The sequence below is a fragment of the Manis javanica genome, chromosome 5 (genome assembly GCF_040802235.1).
Source record: "Manis javanica isolate MJ-LG chromosome 5, MJ_LKY, whole genome shotgun sequence".
Classification (NCBI taxonomy): Eukaryota; Metazoa; Chordata; class Mammalia; order Pholidota; family Manidae; genus Manis; species Manis javanica.
Window position 1 is genome coordinate 150,129,840 of NC_133160.1, and position 7,928 is coordinate 150,137,767.

The window sequence follows — 7,928 nt, forward strand, 5'->3', positions numbered from 1 at the left end:
ATATTGATTTACTTTCTTGTACTTCTTTATCAACTTCTACTGCCTGCTTTTCACTTTGTTTAAAGTCTTTATAAGTAATTACAATCAAACAAAAAAGTGACATATATATTGAATGCTTAGAGAGTTTTGAAATATCTTTCATACTTCTTGCAGTCTTAGTTCCTGGCTCAGTCATCAAACATAACTTTCACTGTCTTATGCAATAAAATTCTGAGAAAGTTTGCTAGTCACTCTTAAATACAATTATAGAACTAATCAGTATAATGACATCTTTTAAAATTATTTGTCTTTGTAAAGAGTTTAAAGAAACCAAGGTATCTGATAGGAAGTCATTAATTTCATTACTGGTTATATTAAATAAGACACACATAATAATGTTAGCTTTTAATATGTAATCGCTAGGTGATTTACATTTCAAAATTTTAATTTCAAAAGATAATTTAATTAATTAAAAATTTTGATTTTACAGTCAATATTGCAGCAGTTTTCATTGCTTTAAAAAGAAATCTCTCCTTGTGATATAGCTTACAACACTGGATAACAGAGTGAATTCTCAAAAACATTAGCAATTATTATGTTGGCATATTCTGGCATATTCTGAAGTTTATAGTAAAATACATGTGTGGACATTATGGGAAAACTTTTTTCAAATGTTATTTGACATTCTGGTGCAATCTTAAAATTAGTAATCCTCGCTAAGGTTACCTATGAGAGCCAGTTCCAGCCTGAGATCACCGCATAATTTGTAAATGAGATTTCTGAAAAATTTCTCCTTTTTCCATATTTTTAAAAGATGAGTCAAGAGTATCCTGAAAGCACAAAGAATTTCCTGCTGTGCTGAAAGAAATAGTTTCAGTATGCACTTAAATACTTTTCAGACCCTCTGGATGATTCCAGAATATGGTTCCTCATCAGTAGAATCCAGTGCCTTGTGGTTTTCTCTCCAAAGGGTATTGAATCTGGTATTGAATCTGAACACTGTGTACCATACTCATGGAAGCAAATCAATCATTGGTTGTATGAACAGCAACAATCACATTCTAATTTCTTTCAACTTTATAGAGTATAAAAAATATTTTCAGTGGCACATAAAGATAGATCAAGTAATAGGTATCATCTAGATGAATGCTAGAGAACGTTAACCAGAGGACATGACTTCTGTTAACCCATAAGGTGGATCTGGGCAATCAAAGGTTCCTTAACCCTCCCCATCTTGGAATGTACGTTCCACCCACTAATCCTACAGTGGGATCCACCTCGAAGGATGCAGCTTTAAGAGAGTAAAGTGTTGTTGAGACCATGTGGACTGAATATTGACTGAACCCAGGTAAGACCTCCATATTACCTGTGAGGATTCTGGTAGGTGGATGTGGAGAGTGACTTTCTTGCAGCTGCCTAAGGCAAGCCTCTTACGTAAATTCTCTTGTGTTTTAAACCTACTACCGTCAAATCTGGAGCGGCCTGCCTCTTTCTTTGGACTCTCCTTGCCCTTCTTGTTATAGGAACCAGTTTCAGATTTCAGGCAGGGAATTCCCCAGTTTGCTGACCAACGATGAGAAATATTAAGTTAAGAAAATGGCATGTGCTTAATCGTATGAAGTAAGACGTGCAGTAATACTATGCCACTATTCTTCTTTGTTCTCTTGACTTACCATTTTCACTTTAACAAAAATACAGCTTAACTGGACTAGTGCCATCTGTACATAAATGACTACGTGAAATTGCATGGTTCCTTGCTCTGTTTTGAGTCACACACAAGGAAGATAAAAATAAAAAATATTTCTCACCCTCAGCTAATTGCCCAGTTATTAGAATCCAAAACTATATTTCTTGATATTGCCTCTAGACCAGCACACTCCCTAAGGTTTTTAATGGCTTTCTGATTTTCCTCTAGCTATTTTTTCTGTCAAAAGGAACAAATGTTCACTCCTTCTCATCTTCTTAAAACACTGACCTTTTATCACCCACATAAAATAAATGACCTATTCTTTTATGAACCATGTTCTTAAAAATAAAAACATACATTTCTGTATTTGTGCAATATAGACATGAAGACATTTTATATTTTTTTGAGCAGAAATGTTTCAAAAGTTAAAAATAGTGAAAAACTTCAATTAATACATTTAGGAAATTCTTACATTTGATTCAAAATATAATTTTGGAAGGGCAATCTGGAAGAATTAAGGGTAAAATAAATGTAAAAAAAAAAGTAGAACTGAGAAATCAGTTCACAACCTGCATTCCTCCCTTTTATGTAACTCACATTTGATGAAATGTTAAAATCAGAAATACAGCAAATGATGCTGATGAAGACACTGGCCTCCAAGTCCCAATACTTTTTGTTTAGCATATTTTACTATTAGTTAATCTGGTGACCTTGGGCTAGTCAAGCACAAAGGTCCTCACCTTTTTATATATTAAAAAAATCTGTGTTAGATCACCTATAATATCCTAAATTTTGATGTTAGATAATAAGAAAAACAACTTGTTTATATGAATAAATTAGATCAATGAAATATTATACATACTTAAACTTGGTCTAAGGCCTGTGAATTTAAAATTCATGCATTATTGTAAAAAGGGACATAATACCTAAATATGAGCGAACTGGCTTATCTTTGGTTTTCTCACTATTAAATGTGAATTAGCAACATATTGAGAAATAAGCAGAATGATTCAGAAACCACTTAAAATAAACCAGTATCAAATAAAGTATTCCTGTATAAGCAAGGTTTCTCCTATCAATATTATTTTAAAGAGAAGACAATGAAGATAATTAGTAAATAAACCTATTTGGGGGGGGGGAAGCCTTTCTTTAGTGATTTCTTCCCATTTACAATAAACTCACTTTAAACACTGATGGAGCTGACAAATGTCACACTGCACACAACAAACACCTGCTGATGGCCACCATGGACTGAACCTTCATCATTTGTATCACTGAAAAATTTCACATTTCAAGTCTGCTTTTTTCCCTATTTCATGCTCATTTTTTTTCACTCTCCTGGCATTTCCCTAAAGCCACCTACTTTTCATCTCATCACATGCCTATTTTGGTTGTTCTTTCACACAGCTCTGCAAAGAATAAAATATCCCCTAGATTGTATTGTCCATTTGGTCTTATTTATCTGCAAAGTTTGTTTGTACTGAAAATCTTCAGTTAGGTGGGCTGAGAGTTGCTTATTATGAGATCACTATCTTAAAGAAGTTTTCTACAGAGAATGCTGGGCACTGCTCTTTCGAAAAGTGCTTCTTTTTAGAATTAGCTCTGCTTAGGACCGTCTGATGGTCCTTTGACTTGCTTTGTCAGGATTTTAGCTGCTGCATCACTTAGCTGGAGTATAGTTGGAAGCAGGTCAACCTGTGACTTATGCCTTAATAAAATGTTCCTGTTATTAACTTACCTCGTCCGCTGTGTGTTTGGTGCTGACTCAAAGGTACTTCTAATTAGAGTTCTTAATTCTTGGCTATTTCAGTACCTGAATATTGTATTGCAGGTGCTGTGATAAAAGAACCAATCAATAGTAAACAAATTATAGAGAATTAATTCCCTTATTATTATGCTTATATTGCACAGGGTTGGAGGTGAATGTTTTCCTTCTTTACCTGGTCACCGAATTTTGTTAGGTTGTCATGTTTGCTAAGATAACAAATCTTGAAAATAGCTCTCAGAGCAAGGCTCCACGTTATTTCTAAGTGAGGACAGCTTCTTCTCCTGTGTAATAGGCAATTCAGACATTCCCTGGGCATTCTGAATGAGATATAAAGCAGGTCATCCTCGGAGTTTGAAGGAGATGAATGTAGTAGAACAGTCCTGATGATGCCTTAGTCCGCTGGCCTTGGTGTGGGAATGAAAAGTGATTTTACATGCAAAGCAAAGTTAGTAGAGCTTCTCAGCCACTTATTAGGCTGATATCCTAGGTTTGCCTTTTTTCCATTTTTTTGTGCCTGACCCATCAGCCTCTGAAATTCATCACCACAATCTAAATGCCCTCTTCTTTTGTCAATGTCTCAACATTTACACAAGCTTTTAGCGAGCTAACACTGCAGATTCCTGAACAGCCAGTAGATGCAGTCTTCCTCTTCTCGGACTGGTGTCTGTTTCAGGAGTAGATATGCTCCTTCATCTCTGAAACATTTTTTGGATGCTTTAGGGACCTGCTCGTCATTCTCTGATGTGCCTCTATTATCCTTTCATGTTTCACATTATATTGCATTCTTTGTTCATATGTTTATTTTTCTTGTCAGACTTCCAGCATTGATAAGGAAGACTCTGCACCTGTAAGACTTCGTTTTTCCAACTTCTGGTACAGTGCATCTCATATACAGGAAAATAAGTGTTTGCAGAACGAATGAAAGACTATCCTGCCGCATGGTGGTTAACGGCAGCAATTGGTACTACAGTTAAAGTATGAAGTAATTTCAGCTATTGGCTCTGCCTCTGAAAAGCTTTGCGACTTTGTTCAAGTCATTTCTCTTATTCTCAGTGTAAAGTAAGATAATGGCATACCTAGCTTCATAGGCTTTTAGTAAGAAGTAATGCTTACCAAGTTTGCCACTGACCAAATGACTGTATGTGTGTGTGTGCCTTTTGATGTAACATATTTTAAATTATTCATAAACATCAAATAATATATAAAGAGTTTTGTATAAATTGGTTCTATATAACAATAAACAAAACAACAAACACACATGCATATTCATACATATATTGGCATTGGAGAAATTAGATCACAAATACTGCAATAGTGTAAGTACACACTGGCTAATAAATAATTCTCAACTGGAAGATTCAGGGTAAAAGTCACTGAGCTGCAACTTGAAAATGAATGACATTATTCTTCCAAGAAAAAAACAGGGAGAACAATTCTTAGCAAGTTGGAGAATACAATCTAAGAAAAATCTGAGTGGAGTGGAGTCTAATGCAGTTTAAGAACTAGAAATAAGGTGAAATTTGTGAGTGATGAAGCTGAAATGTCATGTAAGGATAAGATCATTAAGACCATGTGATGATGGAGAGAGTTTCCTTAATAGGCAACCAAGAGAAATTGAAGGTTTTAGCCCAAGCGTATGAGTATGGGTAGACATTACATATTCCCACAACAAAGGATTCACCATTCTTTTCCTGCATGTGGCAGCGATACAATAGCTGTTACAAAATGACCTGATATTTCCATTTCTGCATTCTGGAGAAATGATTCATCTGCAATATGTTCTACTCATGTTCTAGCTTCACTTTACAACTGAGGGGTTATTTTTATGAAAGAGAGAGAGAGAAAGAGGGAGAGAGGGGACTATTTGCCTGACTAGTTGACATCCACAAAGTGTTATTCCCATAGAAATTAATTTTCAACAGATATTCTCTGGCAAAAGGGGTGTAGCATTTAGAAGATAATGACATGAATAAGGCACAGAACTTGATTTCAATTATCATAATGGAAAAGGACAACAATTGCAATACACAAATAAATATTTTTCATTTTTTAGTTAATTTTATGATAAGAGAAATTCAATAAAATACTGCAATGAGGTTCTGAGAAGAAAGAGAGGAAATATCAATCATTTTTCAATATATGTTGATTATTCAGTACTTCATAAAGGAAATGGAGTTTAAACTAGGCCCTGAAAGATCTGAGGATTTTAGTAGAAGTTTGAGGAGGACTTGGTGTTCAAGGAAAAGAAACTGCCTGATGAAGGAGGCGGGTATCTCTTGGTTGGTTTTCTCCATGGGACCATTCACACCTTCTGAGTTGTAGGTTCTGATATATTTAGAAAGACATGCTAGTAATTATGTATTCAGACTTGAGATAACAATATTCTTCCCAGTACCAAAAGCTCTATTAATCTCTGGACAAATTACTTAAATTCTAAGTTTCGACTTCTTCAACTGTCAAGTGGGAATAATAGTAGCTGCCTCATTAGACTACTGTGAACGTCAAATAAAATCGTATGTGAAATAGTATTAGAATAGTGACTGGCAGAGTGTACTGCTCACAAATATATTAGCTATCTTCTTTATTAAGGAAAATATTTAATGAGTAGCACACATTTTGAAAGAATTTTGCTGGTAAGTTTGAAAACATGTCAGCGACAAACTGGAGGATAGTGAAATAATTATGGGTTTAATGCCAAGCACGTGTTAAACTGAAGGCTTGTGAATGGAAGACTGAAATGATGAGTTGGGATTTACTGCTCTAGTACTGTGATTGCTTAGCAAGAATTTGTAATGTTGAGTGTTTCTGTATTAACGGTGTAATGATTTCATACAGGATAAATGATAAAACAACACAAAACAAAATCATCCCAAAGGAGCAAGTTGTTCCAAGTTACTCTGCGAACAAGATAGTACTTCTCTTTAGTTCTCAGTCTTCAAATTTCTTGAATGTTCTTTTATTTTATTTGTTTTGCCCAACTGATAATCTCATTTGAACCCTGCTCTGAGTTTTAGGTTGGTGTGAAATTCTTGCTGACAATGAGTTATGATGTGTGTGTCTTATTCTTCCTGGGTGGTGTACCTCTTCTTTTTCAACTTGATAGGGTAAAACACATTAAGGTAAAGGATAACTTTTTGGTGAAATTTCAAATAGCCTGTTAATAGAGCAACATTTTGGGGATTAGAAGAATTTCTGTTGTTATCATTAAAAGCAAGCTGCATGAAAATCTTTAACTGTCAAGATTATAGAGTGCCTCTTTTCATTGTGGTTTTACAATTTACAATTGGTAATGAACTTATTTTTGTAATTTTTTTTCTTGTGCAAAAATGTAATAAAGGATTGTGATAATCATTGTGCATCAGATATATAAAAATCATAAATAGTTATAATTGTTATTCATATTCATATACTGCTGGATTAATTTTACCATATAGTATTAAGTAAATACCTTTAAGATGCAATTATTCTTATTACTATTTATTCTTGTAAATTTATTTAATATAAATAAGTTAATCATAAAAATCTGTGGGCTGACTGTTATTTGTCCAATAAATACATCTGTAAACGACCCAATTGCTGAAACCTTTGACTCTGCTTCATGAGGGTTACACTTTAACTACATTTTTTTCTCTTCCATTTCAGATGCATTTAAAAACTGACTTTCCTATGCATTATTTAATGATGCTTTAAAAAAATCACTAATATTATTAAAACTCTGGTTTGTTAGAAACATATCAAATGGTATAAAATACAATATGTTGTTGCCAAGACAATACAAGTAACTTATCAAGGGATAATGATATTTGAAAATGCTGGCTCTGCCTAAAATAAAATAAATCTTAACATATACTGAACTTAAATGAATTCTCTATGAAAATAGATTTTACTGAAAATAAAGCAAAAAATTTTAATTTTATTGAGAATAGGTTCATAAAATATCATTAAAAACTAAAATTTTTGGTGTAGAAAAACTCATTCTCTTGCTTTCATGTCCTGTACAAAGTAATGGAAAAATATTTTTCTCCTTTTCCTATGTCGCTTTGTAATATTTAATAGGAATATTAATAGATTATCATAAATATACAATTCGCATAAAGCAACAGAAATCTTTTTGAACAAACCTAGAACTTTTATTTTTTCTTTTCATATTGTTCTCTCTGTTTCTTTAGATGTAATATATCAACTACACCTCAATAGAAAGTGAAAAAGTATATAAACTTCTGAATACATTCACATTGTCTTTATGCCTTCCTGTAACCAAAATATCCAAAACACTAAGTTGGTATGTTCAAATTCTTATAGTTATATATTTATTTGTTACCACATTGAAAAAGTACATAACATTTCTTTCTGAAGTATTTTGGGTGGATTAAATTGCCAAATCTATGCAAGTTGGCAGTGAGTCTGATTCTTTTTATTTTAGCAGCAAAAGAAACTTAGAGTGAAGTTTTCATGGAGATCAGATTCCCATTTTCATAATACTGTAATTTATCA